Here is a 4,913-nt window from a genome sequence, read left to right as displayed (position 1 = left end):
AGTGTTTGAAGAGCATGACTTCTCCAGCAACAGGGCCTTGCCTTCAAATTCTGGAGGCAAACAAGGGCAACAGCAATAGCCTATGTTGTTTTGTTTGGGGGTATCCCTTGGACTACCCTTGCAACAACTCAAGAGAACTCATGTCTCTCATACATGGTACTGGGGGCTTCATTACATAGTTCATGGCTCTTGCAGGGAGCATTATTACCCGGTGTCATAACTTCCTTAAACTATACATCTATGTATACACCTATATATTACATGTAATTTTAGGTAAGCATGAAATCACATGGTCTATATGTTTCATGAAACATTCTTAGTGTTATTTATTAACCTCTCTGTATTGCTCACTTTTGCCACTGCCTACTTAAAGCTCAACTCCAATTTCCCCATTTTCTGATTCATGGCGCCTTGACCTCCCATCGCCCAATCTAGAGCCCCCCTGACTTGGTCTCTTTTTACTTTTCTGATTACTGTGGTGACTTATGTGAAGATAATGAGCTAAGCACTGCAGATACAAGAAAACACATTTGTTTTTCTGGGTATGGATTCCTTCTCTCAGTATATACTCTAGTTCCACCTATTCACCTGCAAAATACATGGTTTCAACCTTTTTTACAACGCAGTAGAGTTCCTTAGTATACAAATACCTTTTCATTATCCATTCAGTTTTGAAGGTCATTTAGGCTGTTTCCATTTCCTAGTTATTGTGAATACAGTGGCAATGAATATGGCTGAGCAAGTATCTCTGGATGATGTCAAGTCCTTTGAGCATTTGGCCCAGGAGAGTTTAGATGGTGGATTTATTTTAGCTATTTCAGGATTTCCAGAGTGGCTGTACCAGTTTTCAATAGGTAGCTCTACTGCTAGGATACACAAGGGGTAGAACTAAAGGCAGATGTGACGAATTAGGCACAATACCACTGTGGCAATGCTTTGCAAAAAGTTAAATGGAAGAAGTAGCCCCATAGGATATAAAGTTGACTGCACAACTTGCCATGTGTGTAAAGTATCAGAAAGGAGTGGAAAAAAGCAAAACTGAAAACACAAACAAACAAACAAAACACTGGGGTCATGAGATGTTTAGGAGCTTTTTATTTTTTCTTTGTTCATAATGAGTGCACAAATTAACAAAACACACCTACCCCACTGGTTAATACAGTTCACACTCTAAACTAACAAAGTGACATTTTCACTCATATGTTTGTCTTCTGTGTGCTGGCTTAGCAGAATGTCAACCCCAAGAGACAAATCTAGACATTGTAGAAAAAGGAAATCGAGTTTGAACCTGTGAAGCTTGAGCCCCATAGACAGATTCAGATGCTAGTCTTTTTCTCTCTTGTCCTTCTCAGACACTGGTTTGAAAGTGATGGATTCTGCCTCCGTCAGTTCATCCTCAATAGGTATAGCATCGTCTCTCCTTAGGAGGACAAATGGTGTATCTGCCTTAGTGTTATCAACACCCGACGACTCCCTGCATTTGCTGGATGTCTCTAACAGCTCGGAACTCAGGAAGCTCTCACTCTCCTCCTCCCAATTTCTTTGTTTTCCGTGTCCTTTGTGCTTGTTTCCATCATGGTTTCATGGACTGTTCCCACTCTCCTTCTCTTTTGATTTTGTGTCATCTTTCAAATTGTCACTATATCTTGTTGAAAGCTTTTCTGGATAGTTGCCACCTGGATTTCTATTTCTATGACTTTGTCCAGCAGCATAGTCTTCTCGGCACCCTCTTGTGAAGGGTGAATTTCTGATATAAAGAGGTGAAAGTCTCTATGGAGAGAAGTCGTGCCTGGTAGCTGAGATTCTAGACAGTGCCCCACAACATACCCTTTGTTGTACTTGTTGTACCACTTTCGGTAGGTATTTCCTCTCCGGTGTGGTACCCCTGTTTCTCAAATGGGTCTCTGAAGTGGAGGCTTGGCCCTTAATAGGAGTTGATGTCATAGCGGGGTGGACCTTCTCTGAGGAGATCTTGACCGAGAATGATAACGTCTATATTCAGGCGACCTTGACATGGATCGGTGGCATCCTCCAGATCTAGATCCTGAACAGTGATGACGGCTCTCGCCTCTGCCTCTCCTGGGGTACGAAGATGATGATGGACAGAAGCGAGAGTGTGAGTGGCTGGATGGAGGATCCAGAGTCAGATCTTGACTTTGAGTAAGTGTGTGAACCTCTTGAATCCGATCAACCAGTACAGGGAGATTTAGACCTTGAGAAAGAGCGCCTATGCTTCTTCGGAATTTTTTTTTCTGTCAGCTCCTTAGGAAAATCATTTGTAAACTCATCTAGCATGGACTGTTTCTTCTCCTCTTCCCTCAGTCGTCGTTGCTCTCTATAGAATTCTTCCCTAGACAAAAGGCGTGTTTGCGTTGTAGGCATGGAGTTTAAATGAGCAGTCTGCACTCCTGACGACCATACCCAAGGTTTCGATATACTGGCAGGAGCTGGTGGAAACCTTGGAGGAGGGACACTGTATCCTGAAGGCTGGGGCTGGTGAGGAGGAAACCCAGGCGAGAACTGCAGGGGAGCGGCACCTGGAGGAACCGGGAGCATACAGGGATAAAAAGGAGGTGGAGGAACAGGCACACAGACTGGAGATCCTGGGAGGGATGGGCCTTGAGCCCGCTCGGATCTTTGACTGTGGTGTCGCCCACGCTCTGTGCTCCTGTGACTTCTTTCCCCTCTTCTGACTTGCTGTGGTGGAGAAACCAGGTAGCCATGCTTGCTGAAATGTCCCCAACCTGATCGACGAGCAGCACTTTTTCTTACCGGACCAGTTGTGGGGACCCACTGTCCCTGCAATGAGGACTGTGCCAACCGAGACGCAGTTCCAAGGACAGGCACTTCGTGACCCTTTTCCTGAGTAAGAGCCCCAGTTGCAATTGAGGAGGCTCCCTGAGAATGTTCTGTTTCCAGCGCTGCGGCTGGTAATACTTTATCACCCGAACCCCGAAAAGGACCATCTGACTTTTCCAAATGGACTGGTATAGACATTGTCTCAGTCAAATCCGGTACCGGAGCTGGGGCAGAAGATGGAGTTCCAGGCACAGAGGGAGCCAAGGGAGCCGGACTTGAAGTTAACGAAGATACAGAGGGAGTTGGGAGAGCTGGGGAAGACGTCACTGGGATCCTCAGAGGATCCAGCTGTCTCCGTACCAAAGTTCGCGCCAGAGGCTGGGGGCTCCTCTGAAGGAGCAGTCTTGGTGGTGGTATTGGGGGTAGGGGTGGAGGGAACTGTTGGCGAGGTCCTTTGGTATAGCCAGTTCCATTTTTGAAGTTATTAACAGCCTGTCGTAAACACTTGTTGGCAGTTAAAGCATCCGGAGAAACATGGTTCTGATGACATGTTGGACATGTATGTTCATCTGATTCCAGGAGTGCTGTCCTAATGCATTCATCACAGTAACTGTTTCCACAACAGGGGATGATAGCAGCATCCACCAGGATGTCCTTGCAGATGAGGCACAGGAGCTCCTCCGGGATAGGTGTTTTTTCTTCTTCTTCTGAAGATGATGACGACAAGGACGGTTTCTCTGGGAAGAAGGGTGGCTTCTCTTTCTTCCCGATCGCATAGGCCTCTGCATCTAGGGTCGGTATTGCGTATTTTCCAGTGTTGGTGAGCATCGCACCCTTCGTGTTAGGATCTTTCACCTCAGTCAGAAAACTGGTAGGAATTCCAGTGCTCCTCTTGATTCTCTGGCCGGATTCAAAGTTCTTATTCCCGTTTGTTGGGCAATTCTTAACACGATGACCAGGGACACCACAACGAAAACAGGTATAAGATGGAGGTGGTGGACCCAGAGGTTTCTTCACGGAACTGACTGGGTCGTATTCTCGGCCACATTGCCACATCATCGCTTTGATTTTATCTTCCTCCGAAGCATTGGCTTCAGCCAGATTGGCAGTCTCTGTAAGCTGGGCCAGAGAAATGGATGCAGAAGAGTCTTTGGTTGCCCGTGTAGTCCCAATCACTGGTTCAGTTCGACTTAGAGCTTGTGTCTTCCTTGCCGACTTAACGCCCCCACTAGGAATTCTTCTGACAATCACAGATGAGTTTTTAGGAATCGACGCATTGTCATCTGTATATTCTTCTTGCGTCTCTGCGTTGAAGATGCGCAGGTCGCTAATGGCAGCTTTCAGCTTTTCTCTGCCCATAATCTGCTTCTTTAAGTCGCAGAGGGAGATATGGAGCCCATCAAAGATGATCGTGTCATAGTTGAGTTTAGAGGAAAATTTATAGTGCACACAGGGCATGGTGGCAGAGGATTCTGTGGGCTAGGCACCCCTCTGAACCCTGTCGTTTTGTAGCCCTGGCACCAAGTTGTGTGGGCCTGAAGTCCTGCACTTTGACTTAACTCCTGTCTTCAGAGATGCTGTCTCAGAGTAAAGCTAGCTCTGTGGGGTAGAGCTTAAATGGCTTACTCTCAGGGTAGTTGGTTCTTGCCCCACATTGGGCACCAGCTATACCACCAATTCTAATTTGTTTGAATAATAAAAACCCAGGATCAGATATCACGGTAAATGCTGAAAGAATAGTTTGACCAAGAGACAACCCACAGCCCCCTCTTACCTTTTATACTCCTCAGCTGACAGGGGGAGATGCCCTCTCTAGAAATCCTCAGACAGAATGACCTGAAATCCTGTATCCACTGGCTTTATATTACTGTCCCCTCCTCCCTGCTCCTGGGATTAAAGGTGTGACCCATCCCCACCCCTTGGCTGTTTTAGACTGATTCAATCATATGGAGCCCAGGGTGGCCCTGAACTTCTGATCTTCTTGCTTTCTCCTCCAGAGTGCTGGGATTAAAGGTGTGTGCCACCATTTCCTGGCCTGTGTGTTTGACTAGTGGCTGGATCTGCCCTGTGATCTTCAGGCCACCTTTATTTGGTAGGGCACAAACAAAATATCA

The 4,913-nt window shown here is 46.5% G+C and overlaps 1 pseudogene; it reads right to left on the bottom strand.

The window, feature by feature from the left end:
- Nucleotides 1–1,323: 1,323 nt before the first annotated feature.
- On the bottom strand, nt 1,324–4,257 carry LOC143274476 (E3 ubiquitin-protein ligase RBBP6 pseudogene; annotated as a pseudogene).
- Nucleotides 4,258–4,913: the final 656 nt, after the last annotated feature.

This window comes from Peromyscus maniculatus, chromosome 8, assembly GCF_049852395.1.
Source record: "Peromyscus maniculatus bairdii isolate BWxNUB_F1_BW_parent chromosome 8, HU_Pman_BW_mat_3.1, whole genome shotgun sequence".
In the NCBI taxonomy this organism is placed as follows: domain Eukaryota; kingdom Metazoa; phylum Chordata; class Mammalia; order Rodentia; family Cricetidae; genus Peromyscus; species Peromyscus maniculatus.
This window is presented reverse-complemented; position numbering and strand designations above follow the sequence as displayed.